Source organism: Zonotrichia albicollis, chromosome 1, assembly GCF_047830755.1.
Source record: "Zonotrichia albicollis isolate bZonAlb1 chromosome 1, bZonAlb1.hap1, whole genome shotgun sequence".
Taxonomy (NCBI): domain Eukaryota; kingdom Metazoa; phylum Chordata; class Aves; order Passeriformes; family Passerellidae; genus Zonotrichia; species Zonotrichia albicollis.
In genome coordinates, this window is record NC_133819.1 from 142644455 (window position 1) to 142670747 (window position 26293).

Here is a 26293-nt window from a genome sequence, read left to right on the forward strand (position 1 = left end):
GCCTTGCAGCAAAACACAATCCTGGAGCTAACCCAGCATGCAGGGAAAATCTGTGTGCTGAGGACCTAAGGGCAGGTGTCTCACTAAGAAAATGATACAAACTCTTGGCTGAGCCCCAGTAGGATAAAGACTCCAAATTGTTTCTGTAGCACTGTGATACTGCTTTTATATTTCTGAGAGTGGTATAGAAGCACTTTTCCGTGAAAGCAGGAAAATTCCTACTGCCACTGCTGAGATCCAGGTCAATCTCATAAATATTTACTTCAACCTGCAGCAAGCCCAGCCAAGCCTCCCTCCTCAGCCATGGGGTGAACAACGTGCAGCACAGCCAAGCCAGTGGCTTTAGCCTCCAGGGATCTGGCTGTGCCACAAGTCCCTTGCATGGGGTTGCCAAAAGTCCCAGGAGCCCCAGTGCTGGCTCCTGGTTTTTATAAATGCTTGGGCATGGCCAAAGCTGCTGGAGACCTTGTCTCCAGTTTTCTCAAGCTCTGCTTTCCCATCAATAAATTGAGATAACCATAGGGGCTGACACTATGAGTGTGCTGTGAAGCTTATGAAGTTAATATTATAAGTACCTTAAGGCTCGGTTTGCACAGTTACAGAAGGATTGTTATTTTTGAGCCTGCACAGCCAAAGACCTGATGACATTCACCTTCAGAAAATAGATTTTTATCTTTTTACATTAAACCTGACCAGGGTAAAACTTGCTCCTGTCCTCCTGCTGTTGAAATATGTTGCCATAAGTGTTTAGTGTAACATCTGACCTGTTTCTCCTGAATCTTCCTAGATTACGGTCAAGTCATTTGCACTTCAATAGTTCAGGGGCTGTGCCACAATTTCTGGGGCTGGAAAGTAGCTCAGCTGCAAAAACTTGCTGGAGGCTGTAAAATGGCATAAAGAGGCTAAACCAGGGAGTATTTTTAAAGACAGTTTTGGAGGGAGACAATTATTACACTTGAGTCCTTCCCCCTCTGTTCCCCTTTTGCTTATGAGCCTAAGAATTATGAATATCTTCAAGGCTGTGTTTCCAAAATGACTTTAAGACAAAACTACAGCAACCATTTGTCAGCTCTCTGACTCAACAGGTGAAGCAGAGTCACCAGTGCAAAGTTAAATGGCCTGATCAATAATGCACTGGGCCTATATTGATTGCATATGTTCAGAAAGGGACAGGGCAGGAACAAACATGTAAGGATTGTAGCTTTATGTACCAGCTCTGCCCTAAGGGACAGGAGTCCTACAGCAACCAAGGGCTGTGTGCTCTTCCATCACCCCGCAGACCTTGCCATGGCAGACCCACTGTGGTCCCCCAGCTAATACCATCAGATAAATTGACCACAAAATCTTAACACTTGAAAGTCTAATACTGTGAAATACTTCTGTGCAGAGTGTGCCACTTGGAACTACATCCTTTTCCCCAGAGTCCCTCCCTCCCTTCCCTCAGCTAATACATGTAATTTAATAGCCATGTATTGTTTAAATCCTCATAAACAGCATGAAATAAAATAGAGAAACTAGGCTGCCTGCAAAGCATCCAGGTCTCCAGAGAGGTGGCAAATTGTATCACCAGTCCCTCTAGAATTACCAAAGAGCCCCATCAATTCTGTTTGCACCATCGGTCTAAAGATGCTGTATTCTATATAATGGACAGATAAAGACACATTGTGAAACACATTCTACAGTAGAGATAAATATACAAGCTGTCTTGGTGAATTAGTTACATGTGTAAATAGCTTCTTGAAGAGCAGGCTCAGTTTGACAGTTAAAATCTGATCCAAAATCAGCAGGAGTCACACAAGAAAAAAAAATTTAAATAATCCTCTACTTTGAACCAAGGGCTCTGAACCAGGTCTTTGGTTAATTGGAAATGGATAACACTGGATATGACACCTGCTGGGCAGTCTTTGGTCACTAATCCACTCCAGTTGTCCACAAAGGCTTGCAGCCCTGTCACCCTTCACGCCAGGCTCAGCAGGGAGGTGAGAGATGAATGCCTCGGAAAGTCAAACTACTCACCCCAGCCCTGTTATCTTCTGGATGGGGTCGGGACAAAGCCACGGGGGAGCACAGGTGAAGTATGCATTGCCACTGGCCATGGCAGCACCTGCCTCCAAATAGGAAAAAGAGAGTTCGGTCTCCAGCACTATGGATAAACAGGGAGGAAAAAAAAATACAAAAAAGTCTTAAGAATTCAAAGAATTTCTACTGAAATAGTGCCATAAACTGGTGGGAAAGACTTCTCAAAGAAAGTAACTTTCTCTATGGAAACAAATAGATGATTTCTCAAGTGGATGCCCCTGCCAAGCCCTAGCACTGAAGTCCTGTAAAAAGCTCCAGGAAGGGATTTAGCCTGGCTTTTAGTCCAGGACAAATCTCACTAGCTCATAGCTGAGATACCACTTTTGTTAATACATTAGTTGGTTTTTATTCCTTCTGCCAAAGCAACCTGGCCTGCCTGGTCCCGCAGTGAGGTCATAACTCAGGGCTGATCACATCACAGCACGTTGCCATGGCAATGCTTGAACTGTCACAAAGGATGTGCGCTGTGATTTCACAGCAGATGGGCTGTGAGGGAGGAAGCCCTCATTTAAATTTTAAAAATTGCTTTAGTAATTAGCAAGAGCAATAGAAAAAAATTAAAAAACATTGAAAAGAGAAGAAAAATCCCCAAACTGTCACTCTCAGCTAAGGTTATAGCACTCACGTGAGATCTGCAGGCCATCCACAAGAAAGGCCAAGCTGCTGCTCCAAGTTCACTGAGCTTGTCAGGTCACTGATAAGTCCAAAAAAGTCTGGGGCCTGCTTGGCTACAGGAGGCTCAGAGCAGCGGTGGCTGAGCAAAGCCCCCCTGGCACATCAATGCATTTCAAAGCCAGCCACCCCTCACAGGGACCTGACAGGAATGGCAGAGGGCAGGCAGAGGCTGCCAAAGGCTCCATTAAAACACCGACTGCCCAACACAAGTCAGTGCAGTGACAGCCTGACTTCAGAAGTTTTTAGCAAGGAGTTGGCTCTGTTATTTCTATGGACCTTCTTAATGAAGCACAAAGAGCACACAGATGTGCTTGCATCCTTTCAGGGACAAGGTGGAGTTTTACTCCTCAAAGGTAAGAGTGAAACACCTTGGCTCCCTACGTTTCACAGCCCAGCAGCACCGACCCACAGCAGCCTATGCTGGCCTGGTCCTGCATCCTCACAACTGCCCCAGAACGATAACCCATCCCCACTCTTGCCCTGGCACTTGGAACTGAGATCAACATTGAACATGGGAGGCACAGCAGACGGTGTCAAGCTTTCCAGACAGCCATGGTGCAGCCCTGCTCCCTCCTCGGGTTTCTCCATCCCCTGGCAGAGGTGACCTTGAGGCAGCAAAGCCTCGGGTCCCATCCTCGTGGCCACCACAGCTCACTGCAGAGACGCCAACGTCCCCAGCTCCCCACAGAAGCTCTCTAACACATGACAGCAGCCCAGCAACCTCAAGGCAGAATCAAATCTCTCTCCCTTCTGCCTGCAGCAGGCAAAGCACGTGGTGCTTCAGAGACCTTGGGCTGAGTCCTCATATTTAATGGGGAGAGCAGACTTCAATGCAGCTTGTTCCTTGTTCATTCAGTGACTAACTGTTGATCTCTGTAAGAATAAGCCAGATGGTTCCCGTGATAAGTGATCAGCTCTCCTGGAGTTTTTGAAACAGAAAAAGACAGATGCCTGCGTGCCTCTTGCCAGGACCCATCTTAAGCTCAGGCGATGAGTGCAAATGCTTGGGGAGGTTGTGTTCAGGGGATTCTCTCCATCCAGGCTTAGCAACTAATCCTCCCCATCGTCCCTTCTTCCAGGAGAGGAGGCATCTTGCCTTGTGACAGCTTCCCCCAGCTTAAGGACACTACAAATCATAAGATCAGCCCTTATAATTGGATCAGACCTTGATATTATTTTCCTTTTCTGTGCATTCATATTAACATCTCATTTTGCAGACAGCACATCTGATCGGTGCTTACTACTTCAGCTTGCATTTGCACACGCCGGTGATTGAGAACACTGATAGGAGCGATGAAGCCTTTTAGCAAAGGAGAAAACTTGCTTTGGGAAGCTGTTTTGCTGGGGTGGTGAAAAAACCCCACCAGGCTAAAGAGCTTTGTTTCTCAGCCATTGATGTGCACACCACCAGTCAAGCACCACTTCCTGCCCTCAGCAGGATCAAGGTCTCCGCAAGAGAGGGAAAAACGGTAGCAGTGTTCGTCTGCTGACTTCTTTTTTATTTGTTTTTAACCTAATTTCTCCTTCTGATTGTATAGTAAGCCTGATTCCTTTTCTGAGCTGGCATTAAAAAAGAGAGCCAGCAAATCTCTATGCCCATGCAGGGTTAGAACTGGGCGGAAGAGGAGATGGGAGCAAGGTGTAAAATTAACAACAGAAGCTGAGTTTGGTTCTTCCCAAAACCAGCTCCAAGGCAGTAGCTTGGTCCAGCAGGCAAGGGCTGGTTCACCTGCCCTGGGAGAAGCAAACACATCCATTCCAAAGCTCACAGCCCACCTGTTTGCTGCTACGTCCTGTAGGCAAAACTCCACTTATCTCACAGAGTTAGGCCAGCATAAGAATGAGAAACATGTAGCCATGCACTCAACAGAAAAGACTTCTTTTATTTGCATGCCTGTTGTAGTGCTTAGAGGATGTACATTCCCTTTTATGATATTTATGCAGTACCTTCAGAGCAAAAGTCAGAGCTGTACCTCCAAGACAAGGAATTAGATCTGTAATGCTGACTCAGCCTGCAATTTCACAGGATTAAACAGTCAGAAAAAAAAACATTAAACTGAAAAAGACTGAAATGTATGTGACAATACATATGTCAGACACTCATATCCACACTGTAAGAAAACTACCCATCAGTATACAGTTCATTATGTCTGACCAAGGCATTATTTCACAGACAAGACTGCAACTTCATCTGAGGACTTTGTGGAGCAGATGTCACCTTAAACCCAGAGACGGTGCACGAAGGAACAGAGAGGGCACTACATTTAAAGCAAGCAAGTACTCTGCCCTCACTTTGCTGGGAAATTGTGCATGCATGTTCACTGCGCTTTGTAATCAGTGTGGCTTTCATTGTGCTATTAATTAAAAAGAGAAGCCTTATGCAAAAGAAATTTAAAATTGCAAATTTCCTTTTGCATATTCTGCAAAAGCAATTTCCATTTTGCTATGTTACCCTGCGTCATGTTAATGTTAGGTTTTTATAACTGAATACTGAGACTTTGTAAGAGTATTCCAATAGCATTCATCACTGATACTTTTTTAATTGCATGACTTCCCAAGGAATCGAGGCTTTTGTAATTATAAACTCTAATCTTAAACACCATTCTGCCATCTCTCAGTAAATCTTCGATCATTTCACTTAACTCCAAATAAATTTGACAGAATCAGAGCTAACCAACCAACTACATGTCTCCTGAATTACAGCATCCAGGTAGAGATGCCACACAGCCTGCTTGTCCCACTGCCCAAGATTCAGAGGAGGAATGTGATGACCAGGTCAAAAACCATTCACAAAATCAATCTCTGTGCACTGTATTTTGTGCCTCCGTGTGGGAAATGCCAAGTCAGACACAAGCAGGTATTAGCAGGTATTCTCAGTTAGATGACAGTGTGAGCAGCTTCTCTAGCAGGAACATCGAACACACACCTGCTCAAATAGTTGTCAGTAGTTTATTCATATAGGATAGTAATAACAATTGCTCCAATTTTAAACCCACATCGTCTTCATTTTAAATACAGTGAATTATGCCTCATTTTTAATGACCTTCCAGATCCTAATTTGTGTGGCACCATCCACAATTCTGGGGAAGGTGGCAAAGCCTCTCTGTGGGCCTTACTTGGAGCAGAGATCTCTTTGGCCGCAGGTTAAAACTGCCTTTGTTACAACCCGGGCTTAAGGTCTGAAATCCCACACCTGGCTCCCACCGACAGCCCTTTTTTGCACTTGAATCGCCTAATCAGTCAAAGAACCTTCAGCATTTGGAAATGCAAGAAAAGCTAAACAGGCCTCAAAGTACGCGTCAATTAGGACAACAGCAAGCAGATGATTTTTCACCTGCTTTTCTACTGATCTACACTTTCAAGAACATTTTATACTCAAAAGTATAGCAGTCTTACTAAAACACTTAGGCTTGTCTCTTTCCTAGATGGTAGAAAAGGAATTTCAGACGGTAAAAAAAAAATGTGTATCCTGAAGGAAATTCTTTGCGCCCTAAAATAACTTTTTTTTTTTTGCACCCGAGTACTCAAAATTCAGAAACATTTTCAGGGGTGGACAGCTACTGAAGAGTTAAACACAATATATCCAGAAATATTTAAAAGACAAAGAAATTTCCATTAAAAAATATCAAAACCACAAACAGCTTTCGGGACGAACACCAGAGTTTGATGAGTATCAGCAAAATTTAAGGGGCATCTTCCGTGCCCCAAGTGCAGAGATTATACCCAAGCTTGTCCCTGCCTAACAGCCTCCCTCTGGAAAGCGAAGTTAGCAGGAATCTCGGGGCTGGTGGCAGCAAGGAAGGAATCCATCCTGTTATCAAGTACTTACAGAGAGAGACTATACTCAGTCAGGCAGTCAGAAACACGCCTACTCAGATAAGGGTATCCCTGCAAAGAAATCTCTTGACACTGCTTTGACATATTTACGTTCTTCTGCGATTATTCAGTTGCAATAACTTAGAGCTCCTCGTCTGACACTCGAACACGAGCCAGTCCCCAGCCCGACACGGGGAAGGGAAACAAAACCATGCCCAGCGAAGTCCCTCAGCCGGGCTAAGGGCTGCAGCCTGGCCGACCTGCTGGGTCATGGGGCAGGGTGAGAGCCGAAGCAAGCCGAGAATTAAAGCCTGTAGAGCACAAAGAATAGAATTAAAAGATTAATCTAATGAGATCTAATCAAAGATACCACGTCTAGATAGCACATCCCTGAAGTTACAGAGAGATTATGCTACTCTTAAGTCTTATTAGCCAGGACTTGTTGGAAGATCTGCTATCTAGCAGCAAGATACAATCGGTAAATTATTTCTTTTAATTAATTCATTGAAGTAAACAGAAAATAGCCTGGATCCTATCTGTCTGCATCTCTTTGGAAGAAAGGCAAAGAGTTCAACGGCAATTTTAAATTGGGGAAAGGATTCCTGCGTTGCAGCAGAGGAGCAGAGATTGCGGTAGCATTCCTTGGAAATACACACCACCTTCTTCAAAGCAACACAAAATCACCGCCTGAAGCCCACCCAAAAGACTGTGGCTTGGAAAGCCTGTATCACAAGCCGAAGATGAAGAAGTGCCTCCCACCTCCCCAGGTAACCTGCCCCGCTTCCGAGGGGCAGTCCCACGGCAATGGCACAGCCTCATCAGACCCTGGGGCTGCCGTCCCCGTGCCCACCGCGGGGTCAGCCCCGCCGCCTCTACAGCAGGGATGCGATGCAGAGATGCTGGTCCCGTCCCCACGTCCTGGAACGAGGGTCCAGCCGCTGCCCTCCCCACACGGGGAGCTCCAGCCCACGGGATGCTGGTCCGAGGCTCCTCACTCCCTGCCCCTCTACCACGGGTCCCATATGCCCCTCGGCGCCGCCACCGCTCGAACCGCCCGGGGCCGGGGTCTCCCGCTGCGCCCCCGGCTCCACCTGGACGATCGGGAGGGTCCACGCGGTTGCGTCCGCGGAGCGGGCAGGGGAGCGCGGCGGGGACCGGCGATGCCACGGGCCGGGCCGGGCCGGGCACCGGGCACGGGCCGGCGGTGTCACCGCAGGGAGCGGAGCGCCCGGCGGAGCCCCCGCTCGGGGCAGGGGGTGCGTGCCGGGAGGGTTGGAGGGGCTGAGCCGCGGGAGGCGCGCCCGGGCCGGGCGGGCCATGGGGGGGGCGCGGCCCCGCGCGCAACTTTCCGCCGCGCCGAGGGACCCCGGCGGCCGCGCCGGCGGTGGTATCGTATGCAAATACGCAGGCTGACGTCAGAGATCATGTGGGGTTTGGCGTAGATCCCCGCCGATCGAGGGCTCTTTTTTTTTTCTCCTTTTTTTTTTCCTTTTTTTTTTTTTCTCCCCCTTTTTTTTTTTTTTTTTTCCGCGGCGGGGCAGGGCCGGTGCGTGCGCGCGTGGCGGGGCGCGCGTGTTCCCCGCGGGCCGGCGCGGCGGGGGCGGGGGGCGCGGGGTCCCGCGGCCGCGGGCGGCGCACGGAGCGGAGCGGCGCGGAGCGGAGCCCCGGTGCCGCTCCGCCCGGGACAGTCGGTGCCGCCGCCCTGGGCGCAGGTAGGAAACTTCCCAGGCGGGGCCCCCTCCCCCGGTGCGCGGCGCTCCCCAGCCGCCCCCTCCCTGCGCACGGACGCTCGCCGGCGCTCCCGCCCCGACCGCTCGCACCCAACTTTTCCTCCTGCAGAAACTGTCCGGTTCCTTGGACTTCGGCGGGGGCCGGGAGGTGGGGGGGAGGGCGGGGGAGACCGCCGGGGGTGGGAGCCGGGAGGGCTGTTCGGGGTGGGCTGGTAATTATTTTGGCTACGTTTTTCATTTTTGGCCGTGTAGCCTCCGTCCCCTCGCCCTTTTTCCGCTCCCCTCCGCCTCCCAATCGCAAGTTTGGGCGAAGGGGGAAAAGCAGGAGTGGGGGGGAAACATGTCTACGTTTGTCTATGTCGACATCAGCAACACAAAATATGGCGTCCGCTTTCGACAGGGCGTTACGTAGAGGCGAGCAGGGGATTTTGTCAGCGCGGTCCCTGACGAGGAGCCGCGGGCTCCCGGGCCGGGGAGGCAGAGCCGCCCCGGGGCGCGGGAGGGGCCCGGCGCCGCCGCCGCGCGTGGCTCCGCGCCCGCGGCCGCACTTGGCAGCGGTTTCTTCTGGTTTAATTTTTGATGTTTTTTCCTTCCTCCTGCCCTCCCTCCCCTCTTTGGCAGTCCCCCTCCCACCCGTGACGCCGTGGTCGTGGCGCGGGTCTCGCTGCCGGTAACTGCGGGGAGCGGCGGCACCGAGCCGGGACCGCGGCGGGGCAGAGCCGGGCGCCCCGCTCCATCCCTCCTCCACCCAGCGAAAGGCTGTGCCTTTCCGTGGCATTTTATTTTCTCCGGAATGGGGAGGTTTGGGGAAATGCAGGCTTTGGCACGTTATATCCACTTTTCTTTTTTCTTTTTCTTTTTTTTTTTTTATGAGAGGTGACTTTCCCGTTTGTTTTAGCCGGTTTCCAAAGACATCATAGACCTATCTTCTTTTTTTTTTTTTTTTTCCCCCTTCTCTCCCTCTGCGATGAAGGCGACAGGGAAGGATACTGATTTCCCCCCCTCTTTGCTAGGACTATAACTTGGAAATGACGCAGGGAAGTACCTGTCTGGCTTTGGGGGATCCCTGTACCCAGCTCTTTCCTGAGCACTCCGGTTAGTCCGGAGCCTGGGAATCCCTCCGGAGGGAGACGGCCGGGAGGCGGGGCATGGCTCTGATTTCCTCCCCCTTGGCTGCCCGAGCACCTCTCCGCTGGCGGCTCCCCATCCTTTCTTGGGGCAGGTGCTCCTTGGAAACCCTGCGAACTTGCGAACGTTCTGCCGCGCAGGGGAACACAGCAAAAGTTTTGGATTGGAAGGTGGAGAGCACAAGGGGAGAAAACATCCGCAGAAGTAGGAATGGGAGGGAAGAGTAGGACTCCAGGCTGGGTGGGAAGGGTGATGAGGATCGCTGGCCATCAGCCGCTCCTGCCTGCCGGGTCCCGCAGCGCGGGTAGCCGCGGGCACAGTGCCACAGCGTGCATTGCCTTGGGAAGCTGCACGTCTGACAGCTCAGGGTCACGGCACAAGGCTGTCAGGGAGGTGCCTTTTATTTTTAAACTACTGATGAAACTTTGTGAGCGGTGTTTCCCTCCTGGTCGCGGCTGGGTCGTGGAGGTGCAGATGTAACTAGAGGAGGTCTGATGTCTCTAGCAGAAAGCTCATTCATGTAGCCGTACTGGGAAATGGCGTGTGTGTTAGGAATAGTGTGTGCTGCCGTGGTTTTATTAGAGCAGTAGATGAGCAATATTATTGTTTAAGAGGTATCTGTGTCCAGAGTGCTTTGCCAGGGTAATACATTTCTGTAGCGGGGAAGCCTTTCTAATGTAGATGTGGCTTCAATACGTTGTATGAACTCAGCTGCTCTTTGAAACAGAATTGCAGATTGATTTCTGGATAAGGAAAAGCAAGATACTGGCCAGCAACTGGGAAGAATATAAATGCTAAGAATTGACTGGTCCTTTTTTTACTTCTCCCTCATATGCATGTTTATCCCCCCAGGCTTCTACAGAAAGCAATGGCCAAGAGCTGTCCCATGTTTGTCCTCTCTTCTTATATCCATGATAAACTCAGTGCCAAAAAGCGGATAGGTGTTTATAGCTCAGTCGTCAGCCCAAAGACCTTGTGATTGCTCACCTTTGTAAAATGATGTTTTTCCTGCCTGTCCACCCAAGAGTTCAGCTGTCAGAGTTTTGTCACACAGGATATTTCCTGCTGTCAGTGTCTGAAAGTAGCACGCTCCTTCCAATCGCATTCTCTCAAAATTCCACTTGCTTTTTTCCTTTTTACTCTAGTTACAATCAGAAATTTCTTGTCAATATCTGTAAAATGAGTAACCCATTATATGAATCAGCCCAAGTTTGTAGTGTTTTTTCTTGTGGAGAGGGGAAAGTTTTATTGTGTTTTTATTAAAAGTCGAAAAAAGCCAACATTACATATAGTAAAGTTACTGGCTTGTTTTTGCATTTTCAAACCAGTTTCAAACTGCTCCAGGCTGGAATGAGAACACAGCAGGTTTTGCTGATCTTCATAAAAGACAAAAATTTTAATGCCAGACATGACATCACTGTATTTGCATGTGTGACATCTTCAGGTTTTATTTCTTTTTGTTTTACCCTAACTTGGATGGTTCTCAGAAATGCTATTTGGAGTGTCTTCTGGTTGGGATGTTTTGATCCATGTCTAAATTATTTTTCTTTGTGTCCACTTAAGGAATGGAAATAAATAGAAAAAATATTTTAATTAGAATTTGTTCAGAAACATGCAGTGTCACAGCTGAATTCCCTGAGATTTCAGCATGGCTGTCAGGTAAAACTGCATTTACATTTCACATGGAGTGTAATTGTAGTTTGACTTTCTTTCAGGTGTGAGGGTAATTCAGCAAGTGTGTTCTTTCCCTAAAGGTTACTGCACATCTCCATGATGCTATTTGTTCATACTGAAAGTAACTAATAAACAAAAGTTTGCACTAAAATAATCTATAAAAGCTTTAACTTAAAGCCATTAAGATTATTGCTGGTCTTCTGTCAGGATGTTTTTACAAGTGTCACATCGGCTAGAATTAATATTTGTGGTTAGTTTATTTTATCAACCCTTCAAAAATAGATCTGAAGTTTACGGGATGTAATGATACAGTTCAGTCCCAGGGTAGCAGTAAGTTGGGTTTTTTTCTGAAAAGCTGAAACAGCTGTTGATTTCCAGAAGGATTCAAATACTTTTCATATGGGGTAATATTAGAGAGTTTGGTTTGTGAAGGTGTAGCAAAATAGAAATAAAATAAGTTGGATGCTTGGAAGATGAAGGGAGCAGTGTTCAATTCCAGCCTTGCCTTCCAGAGACAGTTCAGAAATCACCAAGCCAGCCCTCTCTCCAAAACCACCATGCCTTGAGCAAGGCAGAAGGGTTGTTTGGTTCGTTGTTTTGGTTTTAAAAAGTAGCACTTGGGGTTGTTGTAAAAATGTTGTGAGTTTGAAAATAAGACAGTGCATTTGGCGAGATCTTTTCAGGACCGTGGGACCCCAAACCAGTTCCTAAAGTGAAAACTGAATTTCCATAAGCTGAGTTTGTGTAGAATGACCGGTATTGTGAGTGTGCTGGTGAAACTGAGGGAGAGGTGTGAAATGATTTTGTGTATTTAGCACTGCAGAAGGCTCAGATGGCTTGGTTTTGTTAGTGAGCAGAGAGAGAATGACACAGGCAAGGAGGGAAGGTTTAGGTGTTGGCAGCTAGGAGGGGACTTCAAAAAAGTCATCCTGGGAGATTCTGCTAGCTGAGAAGGTGGATTATGGTGCAACACCTGCTAGAATTCTTGGATGAGACTGCAGGTGGCCTGCAGTGAGCAGTGCCCCAGTGGGGCTCTGGTGGGAAGGCTCTGTCAGTGCTGGACAGAGGGGAGCATTTGCCATCTGCAGGGGAGACAGGGGAGGAAGGGTTGGGAAGCAAATGGGGAAGAAGGGGATCTGGAACACCTGCATGGTTAGAAGTCACACATCAGGAGTGGAGGGGGTGAGCTTGCAGTGAGTTTTGACAACCTTTGGCAAATTCCCTGGGAGCAAGGGCGTACTAGGTGCTGAAAGCAGGTCAGGGAATTCAGCTTTGCTCTGATAACAAGCCTCTCCAGCACCAGCTTTAGTTTGTGTCTTCTCCACACTGTTGTCCAGTGGGGACCTGATGTAGTCAACTGGAGCCTGCTCACCACCTGCCTGCCTCTCAAGCTAACTATTACAGGTTTATTGGGAGGAATTTGCAGATCTCCACAACTCCCACCCACACAGACTGCAGGGTACCATGGTCCAGGCTCAGCCTTGGATGCAGTTTCCATCTGCATGGTTCAAAAGCTCTGAAGGCCTGTAGGCCTCTGCCTCATGCTGCCTTTGTCTGGGATTGCCCAGCCTGAGGGTTGAAAAGGATCTTTAAATTGTTTCCTGATGTCCAATCTAAACCTACACTCTTACAGTTTAAAACCATTGCTCCTTGTCCTATCTCTACAGGCTTTGGTACAAAGTGAGGCTGTGTATGTTTAATACCTCATTAGGCTGGGTACCAGATGCTGTGGTCTGGTCAGCATCCCACAAGCACATCAAGGACTTTCTCCTTGGGTGAATGTGCTGATAGTGGGTTTATCTTCCCAGCCCTGTCTCAGTAGGTGACATTGGCAGTAATGTCCCTTTGCTGGTGTAGCAGCCCTTTCACTCCTGGGTTTGCCAGCACAGCTGCTTCAGTGGCATGTCCTGCCCTGGGCTGGTGCAATGCATGGCAAGTGTTGGGGGTACAGGTGTGAGTGTGCCCCTGCAGACGTGCCTGCTGTCATGGGCTTGCTTGTTCAGCTCTTGTGTCTGCACATCCACCCTGTGCTCTGGGAAACCTCCAGCCTCACTGCTGGAGTGCAGCCCCAGTTCAGTGCAGCCCCTCCTGCAGCTGCAGGCAGTGCAGGCTCTGGATCACAGGGATGGGCACATCCTGGCAAATGCAAATTGTTCTGTGCAGGTCACAGAGTTTCCTCAAAAGCAGTATTACCTGCCCACCGTGGCTTTCAGTTCACTTGGTAAATTCTTCCACAGCTTGAAATTCATCTTCTTTCCTGGAAAAATGTTGCAAGATGAAAAGCAAAGCTACTTGCCTTGCCACTTAAAAAACTCGTAGCTTTGGCTTTGCGGAGAAACAGCCCTCTACTTCTGTCCCTCCTTTATGAAGTGACATGTAGAGATACAAATCTTCAGTGTTAACTTTTAATCTGTAGCATTTTGATGCTGTGATCTGCAGTGTGGTCTCAGTTGGCACTGATGGAGGGGACGATTAATTTCGTGTGAGCAGTGGTTGGGTGGGATGGGAATGTCTTGCACTGCTTTTCATTTATTTATTGAGCCTATGAGAAGCCTGAAATCTTGGATTTTCCTTCTCTTTTCTCCCTCCCTATTCTTCCTGTCCTGACCTTGTTTCCCCTCTTAAATACTAAATATTTTTTTAACTTGCAACCTCAAATTACCTGTTTATTTTGGCTTCTCTTTTGTAGTTGATTGTGTGTTGTTCCCACAATTTTTAATAAGTGTTAAAACTGCATATTTTATTCACTGGAACGTAAAACAAACAAAAAAACCCTCCACCAACAAACAAATAGAGAGTTTTTCTTGCTCCTTTTGAGTCAGTGGCCATAACTAAGAAAGCTTCAGATTCAGTTACTTAACCTCTTGTCCAGTGTGATGGAGGAAGTGGAGGAAGAAGCCCTTTGAGCAAAACTGTATAGGGAAGAATGTGGTTCCTTTCATTTTAAGCAGAATCTTGTTATTTGTGGTTTGTTTGGTTTTGGTTTTTTTTTTAATACCTCCCAAAAAAAGTAGGTTCTGAGTTTCTGCTGAAGGCACTCTCAGAGAAATGTAATAAAATATCAGAATGTCTCAAGGTCTCTGTATCCCTCCTGCTGCCTTTCTTGTGTGTGTTCACTTTTCTCACTCTAAGTTTTGGACATTTATTTTTTACATTTCTCAACCGAATTTCATGCTTATTAGTTTCAGTTACTTTATGTTGCACTTTACTTAGATAGCAGAAGTGGGAAAATACTTGTTCTTTTTCTTAAATCCTACTAGCAAGACAAAAATCCAAGAGGAAACACCAGCTGGAAGCAGTTAAGTTTTGTAGGGTTTCAGAGTGTGTGGGTTGGTGGCCTGGGAATTGGTGCAGGGAGGTTTTTGCCTCCTCTCATGCCAGTGAAAGCCAGTATGAAGCAGACAGCAGCAGCATCTCCAGGCTTTGCTGCCGGGCTGGCAGAGCACTGCTGATTCACTTCCACACAAAATGAAGGAAAGTCCTGATGGTTCTGGCCTCAAGTGTTTCTGGGGATATTCCTTCCCCTCCCCTCCTCCTACCACCCACCTTAAAAGCAAATATGTCTTGTTGTGGGGTTTTTTTTCAGCATCCTCTTGAGTACAAACTGTCAGGCACCACAGGGAGTTTTTCCTTGTCTTTTGTCTCTCCAGAAACTGATTTATTTAAATGATATGCTGGGAGCACATTGCTGTTAAAGGCTTTGGTGCTTGTTGTCTTCCAGACTTTGGTACAGCTTTCTTGAAAATTGTGGAAGATAGTGTTATCCCAAAGAATCCTAGTTGCCCCTGAAGCTGTTTTTTTCTGCATTTTTCAAAGAGATTCCCCTTCCTGGCCTTCTGTGAGGAGTGTTGTTCATTTCCATGTGATTGAAAGGCGAGGAAGTTGTTGGAGTGCTCAGCTCCCTCCCAGGGAGAGCCCTTGGCTGCCTGGGTGGGAGTCCACATGACTGTCACTGCTCCCACTCCTGGGACCAGTACACCAGTGCTTTCCTTTTGCTCAGCCAAAGGCGGTTACAGAATCCTTTATCACTCATGTATTTACTATCTGGCATCCCCACATCATCTCTTGCAGCCTGATGCTGCTTTTCATTAACATCAAGTAATATTCAGTACCAGCAGTTATGACCTTGCAGTTGCAGATTTTTGGGATCTGTTTTTCATGTCTCAGGGTTTTACATACTTTTTTTTTCTTTTTTTTTTTTTTTTCTTTTTTTTCTTTTTTGAGAGACAGTAGCCCTTTTACCTGAGCTTTAACCTAAGGCACAGGTCCTTCCAGCCTGTGCTCAGGTAAAGTATCTTGCCAGGAAGCTACCAGCTCCACTGTGGGATCTTTTTGAGGGCTAGGTTTAGTTTTCATTGAGAAACCATCTGAAAAAGCTGGCTAATGATGCTGAAAATCTTCATGCGGGGTTTTCAAACCAGAGAAAGTGCCAGGGCTTGCTGCATGGAAGAGTTGGCAAATGCATCGTGCCCATGCCAGGGTGCCAATGACAGGGGCTGGTGGCCACTGAGGACCTGCAGGATTTTGCCCAACTACAGCAGGTAGGAAGCTTCCAGGTGTAAATTGTGATGAAAAATTCAGAGGAAAGTGCTGCCTGAAGAAGCCTCTACTTCTCTCTGCCTGTCCAGGATTCTTCAGCATAAGAGAGGAGTTGGCTCTACATGTGTTTTAAAACAACTGGAGTGACAAGAAAGAATGATGTGTTTGGAGTGAACTGTTTTCTTTACTACTTTTAAATTGGCATCTCTTGAGAGCATCCTTACGATTTCACTATTGCTAAAATAGTTTTCTCAGGATATCCCTCCTCTGTGTATCTCTTGGCATCTTGTCTGTGTGCCTTGGTGATGTCGAGGGGGTGATGTGGTTTGAGAAATGCTGCTCAAGGCAAACACAAGTTTCAAGATCCACACTTAATCAGATAAAGGAAAAAAAATCTTAGCTCTCCGAAGGATTTTGCTTTCAACCATAAATATACTTGAGTGCCTTAGATTCTGTTTGTTTGTCCTGTTATCCTGGATCTTAGCCTTATCAACTTATTTTTATGTGTTTACCCTCTGTGTGATGGTCCAGGAGAGCGTGCGAACACTCCGTACATGTCCAAGTCAGGAGAGGAGTGTCACAATATATTATTTATGCTGAAAAGAGCTTGTGCATAGGAATGATCTTAGCTCCAGCCCCATCTCTTCTCCAGCAGCAAATCAGAGCGCTGAGTTGGTGGATTTAAAGTTAATCTCCTGAAACCTGAACTGCTTTTTCATTGCTCTGTTCTTGCCTCTTGGTGAGCAGTGAATGGTCTTGTTCTCACCACAAAGTGCTCAAGGGTGAGTGCTTTCAACTTCAGAGTTTACTGCCCTAGGGTGCAAGGGGTGAGCAGGCACCAGACAGCCTTTACCAGCTGGCTCCAGTTCTGTGCTGAGCCCTCTGCCACTTACTCTCCCACAAAAATTCTGGGGGACTTAAATATAAGGTTCTTCTAAATTAAAGAAAATGTACACCAAAAAAAAAAAAAAAAAAAAAGTACAAATCCCTGTCTGTGCCCCATGCTCAGTTCAGAAGGAAGATCATTGTTGAGCACATGGTTTGTATTTTTAATTTCTTTGTGGTACCCTCTTCCTTCACCTCTTCCCCTACCAGTTTGTTCCCACCCGGACATTTTGTGGAGGGCTCAGTTCACATCCCAACAAGGAGCTTGCTGTGGCAGGGTGCTCACAGGACAAGGAGAGCACCTTTCCATCTATGGGCAAAGCCTATTGTGGTGCTTGATGGAGACAGGGATCTGCTTTGAACTGTGCTGTTGAATGGGAAAAGTGTGAGAGGAGATTCTGGGTATTTAACACAAGCTGCATCCCAAAATTTGTGGTGGTGTACATGGTATGCAGTACTGTGTGGCAAAGGATTTGTGGCTGCTACAGATGGTAGCAGACAGCAAGAGGGATGGGAATTATCACCTGGGCTCTGCCACACTTTTAGCTTTGAGGTATGTTGTGTGGAGTGGTGTGAGTTGTAGCTTGATGCATTTTGAATGGTGTATTTGCACAGGAAACCTGAATTCATACCTGAGTTTCCTCTCTGTACTGATTTCTGCAGCCAAGGTGGGAATTTGATTGTATTTTTCAGTTATCTGCCTTGCACTCAAGGCATGCTTTCCTATTTGCCTTTCACTGGCACAAGCAGTAGGACCACTTAGACTGGTTCATGTTTTCATCTAACATGCTTTAGTTATTTTAATTTTTTTAATCTTGTTCATTCCTGTGTAGATAGGGGTTTTATTTGTTGCTTCTCTCTTGTCCTGATCCTTTTACTGAGGCTCAGGGTGGAGGCTGCTCTGTGTGTTGCAAGGTCACTGCTTGGTTTGTGCATCTGGGCTCTGCTGCAGCATCTCCCAGATGTGTTCCATGCTGAGCTTTTGGCACAGGTTGGCTGAGACATCCTTCTCCTGCTCAAATTCCTGATTGCTGCTCTGCACAGCAGTGGAAAAGGACTGTGATTTGCAACCCTTTAGGATTGTTCTTTGTAGCTGACAGATACTCATTTTGGAACATTCAGCTTCTGCTGTGGCCCCTTGGCTTGTTTGGGGTTGCAGCTTGATAATTTTTGACTAGTGCATGAATGGCCCATGTCCCTTTGCTGTCTTGTAAAATCAGTAAAAAAATAAGTTATCAAAGGGTTGGAAACAAAAATGCAACACACACTTAGCATCACAGTTTTGCTGGAGGAGAAGGTAAAATGTCAACTTTTTTTTCCTTCTTTTTTAAATGAAACAGGCCGATAATAGGAAGTTGATTAAGAAACGTGTGAGGTTGGATAGGTTCATTAAAGATTATTTTTCACTTGTCTGCTGTTTTAAAATATTTGCTCTTAAATTATGCAAAATAGAGTGTGTGAGTGAGGAACAGCCTGACACATCTGAATCTGGCAGGGTTCTTCCTATGTAACATTTCATCCTTAGTGTGATTTAAATTAGTTTAAGGTATTAAAGTCTTTAAACCAATGGTTATGATCACTTTAAGACACTCCCCACTCAAAGCACAAAGGAACATTGCATACTATGGATTTTTAAAAGAGGCAGTATACATTCATCGCTAATTATGTACTTTATTATTAAGTCTGAGTAGTAATAATTTTCCAGAGCATGTTTGGCAAATGATAGCTTTTAATAAAATTACAGAATAACATAATTACTTGAAATTTAACTTAATAAATTTATGTCTTAGCACAGTAAGGATCCACTAAGGTCACCTTTGATCTGCATTGAGAGCATCAGGCAGAATCGTGTTTGAAGGTGAGAAAAGTCAAGGAGCAGTTTTGTTAAAAACTAGAGGATTATCGAGGAGGTGCTGTAGGAAGCTCATTGCTTGGGTGAGAGTGGGGTGTTGATGGGGATGGTTTTTGTCTCTTCAGTGAGAACCTGGCATGGATGGATTAGGCAAATCGTAGTTAATTATTTAACAAAAGGCCCAGTGCTGCAGTTGCCTTTGACTCCCGCACTACTGAAACATCTCTGGTTTGCAGGGTGGAATTAAGACTGCAACTTTGAGATTAAGCTTTTCTTTTCCTTTTTCTCTTCCCTTTGAATGCAAAGCTCTTGACTGCCAGTCCTGAACGGCTGGAACAGATGAACTTTTGCACTCTGTGCTAAGGACACTTACATAAAAGGGAGATACTCAGATTGCATCCAAACCCAGCTCAGCTTGCTGTTGAAGGAGGTGGGTCTGGCTGTCGCTGTCCATCTGGGGGTCTTCAGGGAGCCTCTCTGCTATCAATCCTTGCTTTCTCTGCAGACCCCTATTAGAAAACCACAGAAAAGGCTTAAACTGACAAACCATATGTGATGTGAGCTGAAATCCAGGAGGCTGATTATTCCCGGGGCCAAGGACTGACGCAAACTGCTTTTAGTGTGTTTGATTTGTGGTGCTGAATTCCTGCGTGCACTGGGTCACACTGGCCACCCTCCAGAGCACAGGTGGTGGGGGGGGTCTCTCCACAACTTCCCTGTTTTCATTTGACCAGTAGGAAGTTACTGTGTTGGGATTGACGGACCCACATACACATAAATGTGGAGGAAGATGGAAACAAACCTCACGAATCCTTTAAAAATCAGCGATCCTGGCAGTGATAAAATGAAGGAAATTTGAGTTTGGCATTGTCCAGACTTTTACCCAATTCTCAAAACAAAGGGGCTGCTGGACTGCAGTTGCACCAACAGCCTGGCCAGTGATGCCCTTCCTTGGTAAAGCCCCTGGCAAGCAGAGTTGCCAAAAGGTGACTTCTTGTCTGCAAGGTGCTTTCCTGTCTGCAGAGATACAGCCAAGGTATGTCAGTTCAGATATACAAAAGAGTAAGTACAGCAAGAATACCTTTTCACCAAAGTCCTCGCTGCATCTGAGGCTGAAATCACAGAAATTGTTCTTTGAAATTGGCTGCCCAGTTGTATTGTGAGTTTGGTTTTCGAAGTGCAGCTTTGAACAAACAGTTGAGACTTCTAAAAGGTGTCAACACCCACTCTTTTTATTGGCATTTTTACATATGTGTGGCTATGGGGTGCACACACACACCTGCACATAGGCATTGCATGGTCCTGCCTGACGGTTTGGAACATTAGTCTTGTGTTTAAGACACAAGCACTGAAGCCTTTGCAGTCCCTCAGATGTGCACAGAGCATCAGGACACTTGGTTCAGACCACTTCCAGCAGCCTCCATCCGTGCTGGGTGACAGCAGTGGGGCAAGGGCTTGTGTGTGGTTCTGCTGGAAGTCCTGTGATCATCTTCTGGGTCTTGCTGTGATGGGGAGAATTTGATAGAAGGATCAAGCCATTCCTTCACATTATCACATTGTAGTGAATGGGCAAACACTACTGTTCTCATCTTGCCATTACCTCTGAGATCACCAGCAGCTGCTTCATTAACTATTAATGGTCTGCTCATTAATGCTGTAAAAGGCTAGGACCAGTCTTGCAAATTTTCTGGACTCTTCCCCTGAAATATTTATGACTTGCTCGCTGTGCAAAAGGGCAAGAGCAACAGCAGAGAACATGCCTCCAAGTTTTGTGGAGCTTTATTAAAAAGCTCATGAATATGAAGAACCTGGCAACTTCTTCCTGTGTTTTGGCTTTCTGAGCTAGTGCTGCACATCTGGCTGTACTGCTCACATCTGGCCCACTCCTAGGGGTCGAGTGGGCTGGTGGTTTGCTGAAGCATCAGTGGCAGTGTGGGATGCTTTATTGATGATCTCTGGTTCTTGTAGTGCTTTCCTTTGCATCCTCCTCCTATACAAGCACCAAGGTGGAATTGATACCTCCACAGGAGGTTTTATTACTCTTAAGTGGTGGGGAAACTGAGGCACAAAAGTTGAACATTTTGCCAGGAGCCAAGCAATAGAAAGCCAGCAGAGGATGGAAATGTTTTGCCCAAAACTATAATGATACTTTTAATTGGAGTCTGGTTAGTGTGAAAGAAGGGGACACTCACTGAGCCTCATCTGAAGCCATTGCTACAAATCATTCCTGTCCCTTCCAGACAGAGCTCCTGCATCATCACAGAGATGAGCAGTGAATTCCCTGGGAAGGAGCCAGTTTTAGTTCTCTCTGGTACCAAGAAACAGCAGGGAAGCTATTTTACCCCTCCATCCAGATTTTGGAGATAAAACTGTGTTCATCTCATCGCTTAAGTCTACCAGCAATAAGGAGTCTGTCCACTGAATCCCAACTGCAGCTCAGCTGGTCGTGCACCAGGCAGGTTAAAATCTGTTTCTTTCCCACAGCCATCTGCAGGGTGAATACTGATGTAAATACATGTGGGAGGCATTTTTTGGTAAAGTAGGGAGATATGTTTTAGAGAGAACAGGTATGACTCCAGGAATGAGGATCAGTTTGTACAGTGTTTAAGATCTTTCCCACATCCAGCTGGCCTTCAGAGTGAAAAAGGTCCTCTGTGACTGGAAGATGCAGGGTGTGTCAGGAATGACCAGCCTTCAATACTCTTTGAGCTTCTGGGGTTGCAGGTAGTGCAGAAGTGGAACGAGGTGGCAAAATAAACCCATATCAGAAACATTCTCTGGTACAACTTTCTTGTTATTTCTTACAGTGAATATTTAATCCCACATCATATTAAGTTACAACAGATACTTGGTTTCTCTCCTGGAGCCATTCCTTTCAATTGCTGGAGCAAAGTTAGGGCAGACCCAGGGTAGAAATTCAAAGCTCTTCACTGAAACAATATATAGGTTAATGTTTATTTCACACAGCTCTGGTAAGCTGAATGTGCTGGACACAACTTGATGGTCCTGCCGTGTCCTGTATGATTTCAGTAAGCACTGGTGGGACTTGCTTGTCATGCCGATTTCCAGGAATATTCCAGCAGCATACTGAATGCCATCTGCTTTTGCCCCCAAAAGTAGCATAAGTGTCTTCGGGGAAGACTTCTGGGATCCTCCTGCTACAAGAATAACACCCAGATCTTCTTTTGTGACTCTATTAAGGCAATTCCTGCAAAAGCTGGAAAATGGGTGGATGCAAGAATTGAGTCCCTGGCTGTTGGCTGGTGCAGCTTTTCTAGAAAAAGCTGCAGTGGAGACTGCAGAGCAGATCATTGTTGGTTTTTAGTTACCAGTGAGTGCCATTACCTCTCCTTTTGTAGAGCTGCTCCCTTCCTCCACAAAGGTATGCCTCTCAGCATGGGCACAAAGGTTAAAGGTTTTATTAAAACCTGAGTTTTGGGAGCCTTTTCCTCACCTTTTCCTTGGTAATTAGGAGGAGTCTGCCATCCGAAACAGACATGATTCCTTCATCTCTGAGGCTGAACCATAGGTGAGAAATGTAAAATCTCTTGAGGAGAGTAAAGACCAGTGTAATTCAGAATGTTGGGGGCCATGTCTTACCACTGCCAAAGGCATTGGTTATCAAGTATCAATTATGTGGGAAAACACAGTGATAATTAACACTTCCATAAATGTAGAAACTCACTCTTTCCTATGAAACAACTGGAAGAAGGAGGGATTCTCAGCAGAAACAACTTTCAGTTCTTGGTATCATAACATGAACTAAACCAATGGCTGGCAGCAGAGGAATTCCAGATGTGTCCTCTGCCTGTGAGCTGTGTTTCCAAGGAGAAAGCATGTATTTGTAGTCTTGGGCAAATTCCTCATTTCAGCACTTTCAGACTGAGAACTGGACTGTGCTTTAGAAAATGCTACAAATCATAATTCCTTTTCTGCTGGCAATGTAGTCATGTCAAGATAAAAATGGTTGTACAGATTTATGAAAAGTGGTTTCTAAAGTCTAGCCTTTGAAGTGATATCTTGGCATCTAAGTGGTCCATGGGGTACTGGGAGTTCATTGGGACTTGCAGGTCTCTAGTATTTTTAGCAGAAACCAGCTGTTGATTAGCTGTAACTGTGTTTGCCTGTGTCCTCAGAGGTGGTATACAGGGTTGGAAGTGTTACTTCAAGCTTTCATGTGTGTTTAGATTGGTGGCTACTCCAGCCACTAGCTGCTTTGGGTCACAGTAAATTCTGACACAAGAAAATGTTATCCAGGCCTAAAATAAAGACACAAAAGGGCAAAACCAGAACCTCGGCAGAAATAGGGGAACAGGTCAACCAGCCAAATAAAATTGCTCTGTTTGAGTCTTCTATCAGGCTGTCCTGGGACACCTGCTGCACCTGGCCTTTTCAGAAGAGTTTAATCTCCTTGGAGGTGTGTTAGTTCCACATTTTTCCAGTGATGCTGTCTATGCATTGTGCTTGCCTGGGCTTAAGAACTGCAAATTGGTCTTTTGAGTGCCCTGCTTGTACAGGTGTGTCCTTTTGCACTGACCTGATGTGATGGAGCTTACAACAGCGCTCATCTACAGTTTGTGTATCAGTGAAAACTGTCCTGTTGGGGGGTTTATAAAACCATTTACTTCATGGCATCAGCATCTTGGCTCTTACTTGACAGCATCTGATGGTTCCCACCTGCAGTGCACAGAGCAGCTCTGTGTGGCAAGGCACAAAGGTTGGATTTTGTATTGTGACACAGGCTGTGCTGTATACTGGGAAGTTAGCTTGCATCCCATCCCGCCTCCTGCTGAAAATGGCTCGGGATTAAGCCGTGCCTACACTACAGACTCCTGCCAGCAGAGCTGTCCTGGCCAAGCCTGCAGAGGTGTGGTTCCTGAGCGAGGCAGGCGTGCCTGTGCTGGGGAAGCTGCCCTCCTGCACAGCCGGGCTCTGCACCACTGCCCTGCCCATTGCGCAGCCTCTGGGTCACACAGGGGCTCCTCTGCTGCTGGGGCACTTCTGGGAAATCAGTTCCTGTAAGTTCCTAAAGGTGTGTTTTCAAATCCTCCTAAGTAAAACAGAGGTGAGAGATGCATTTGAATGTTCCATGTTCTCTCTTACCTTCCTTCTTTGCAGGGTGGTTCCAGTGTTGCTGCTGTGCTCTGGAGCAGGGCACAGTGGCTGTTATTCCAGCTATGTGCCATCTAGTGCTGGATAGTGTTGCGAGATCCAAAAATAAAAGGTGGAAAAATATGCAGACAGAGGAAACAAGGCACAGCTTCACCTCTTGGGCAGAGCAACTCCCTTCCCGCTTCCTGGCACCCTCTTTCAAGACCCCTTGAGTTTTGAAAGATGGGTGCTGTTGTATTTTTACTACCTACTGAGTCTTTCCACACCAACTTTTAATCCTTGGCTCCCTTCAAGAGATTATGTTGCTAGACTGTTACTGTTAGTACAGGTCCTTTGATGAAACACTGCTCTTCCTCCCCAGCATTTTAGTTACGCATTTCTTTGCTCAAGAGGAACAGGGTTATTCAGGCCTTCAGGGTTATTCCAAGCCTCACTGGAGAAGCAGATGAGTGAGTGGTTTATTGGTGCTTATTTGATCTCATATTTTTAAAATACAAGCACCTTGTATCCTCTTGGGTATTTACCATACCAGTATTTGTGATACAGAAAAGTTTTGTTACAAGAATTAAGTGAAGAAGCTCTGGAGAGTAAAAATGGTTTATACAAGGTCAGGCAGGGAATTAAAATCTCTTCCACAGCCTGGCTGGAGTTATACCCTCCTGCCCTCTCCTTTTCCTCTGGTGCACCCATGTCCCTGGGTAATGAGTTGCTGCCTGAGTGGCTCAGCTTCTCAGTACAGTATGGGACCACTGATTTCCAAACAATTCCCTAAGGATGTTCCAGCCGGGGCCACATCAGACCTGCAAGTCTCTTATTTATCTGTTTGCTTGTATGTTGCAAGTCACTTACTGCTTTTGGCAGAACTAGTGCGATCATTCAATCTGTTGAAATTGCCTGATTAAGTCATCAGATAAGGAAAAAGTCTACTGAGATGTGATTATCAACAAGAAATCGTCAAGATGGCAAATTTGGCCTGTTTTAGGTATTTGGGCTCTGACTTGGAACCAGTATGTGGTAAGGCTGTGGTTTTGGCTGGATTTTCTCCCAAAATAAGTGTGGGGGGTGTCTCATCCTTTGTAAAAGTCTTGACCCTCCCTCTTCAGTGAAACTTGCCACTTTTTCTTCTTGAAAAGGAGACCCAGAAAATTATTTTGCTGAAGCAGGTACTCCATTAAAGATGGAGATGTGCTGTGGAGAAGCAGAACTTGCAGTGTTAACTGCTCTCCAGCAAGTTTCATATACATATACATACACACACACACATATGTGTATATATATGTGTGCACCAGTTCTCTTAATAGCCATGGAAAGCAGGGATGTCCCATTTCCAGGAGCATAAAGCTCTCATATTTAGCCTTTTCCAACAGATAAGAGGAGGTGCAACCTCAGTATCATTTCCTTAATTACATCAGCATTTCTTGTTCCCCTCTTCCACACACTCCCTGCAGCCATGAAATCACAGTTACTGTAGGAATTCACACTGGTGTCCCAATGTTCAAAACCAACACTTGCTATTTCTATATGTTTCTTGGAGGTTTTTTGAGTTTTTTGGAAGCAAGATGCTAAAGACAAATAAACACATCTATAAGCAAAGTATTTGAATGACTGTGCAGTCATTATAACTGATATCAGGACAAAGGAATGCAAACTGGCCAGTCTGTGGCTTCATGCCTTTAGCTCCTGTCCTTCTGTTTTGCTTTTCATTTTGAGCACAGGAAGGGGCCAGTATGTGACCATATGCTTACAAAATGCTGGTTACAAGTCTTCCAAACACTGTTGTCATAGTAATGATATGACATGGATATGTCACATTTTGTCACGCTGTGAATGTACCTGTGTAACTCCAAACCTTACTGTGCTTCCTTCTCCTTCTTCATCACCAGTAATAACAATTGTTTCCAAGGAACTTGATGCATCTGTTCCAAATAAATTGGAAATGTGATTTCATTTCTGTCAGTGCCAGTGGGAATTTCATATCCTGGGAAATGTGTGAGGCTATTGCAGGCAAAATGTTAAGCATGTACTTAAACATCATTGATGTTAATCAAGTTAAGTCTGCTTTGAAACCTTAGGAGCTATTGCCTCTTTCCAAGCATTGTATTGCTGGGTGGTTCTGAATGAAGCAGAATTGCTCTTCCCTTGCAAGGCCCTAAAGATGGAATTGAACCTGGAGGGAAGAAGTAGCAGAAGTTGCTGCTGATACTGCTGTGAAGATTACCTTGGTCATACCTTTTGATTTTCCAAAGATAAGATTCTTTCAGTGTGATCTAAAGATTCCTTCAATTTTCAAATGTTGGGAGTGGGTGTTTTTTCTCTTGTGATTTGTTTTCCTTTATTTTTCTTGTCTTGTAATCATCTTTGCAAGTTAAACAAGGTTTTGAAGTTAACACTACTTTGAGGCAGTGATATCTAGGCCAGAGAGGTTCACACCTCTCTGGTGTGAGTGAGTTCTTGTGATTTTTGTGAAGGGGAAGGCTTGTGATGAGAATGTGGAGGAGCACAGCCAAGGTCCAGATTTGATCTCTGTGGCTTTTCCCCTGGGAGACTTCGGCAAATGAGAGATGAATGCAGGCTCCATATAACCATCTTTAAAATAGATATCCCTTGGGGAGAGTATGGATTAATTAACATTTCAGAGATGCTTTGAGTTTCTTTGGTAGGTGTTGCAGGAAGGGTTTTTTCTTGCTAGACACAGGCTGTCTAAAGGACAAATTATAAGGATGTTGGTTTACCTCCTCAGTGCTCTTTTTTCAAATTGAAGACTATTTAACTTCTTTCATATGCATCAGTATGGTGTTTTACT

The 26293-nt window shown here is 46.0% G+C and overlaps 1 protein-coding gene across 4 annotated transcripts in view; it reads left to right on the top strand.

Annotated features, from left to right (window-relative positions):
- The first annotated feature begins 8142 nt into the window (after nucleotides 1-8142).
- ZHX2 (zinc fingers and homeoboxes 2) overlaps nucleotides 8143-26293 on the top strand; it is a 74171-nt gene continuing 56020 nt past the window's right edge. For 3 of the 4 annotated variants that reach the window (XM_074556399.1, XM_074556426.1, XM_074556408.1), the window contains exon 1: nucleotides 8143-8282. The gene's annotated coding sequence lies outside the window, so the exon portion shown is untranslated. The remainder of the gene's footprint in view (nucleotides 8283-26293) is intronic. The other variant, XM_074556414.1, reaches the window with a different exon arrangement.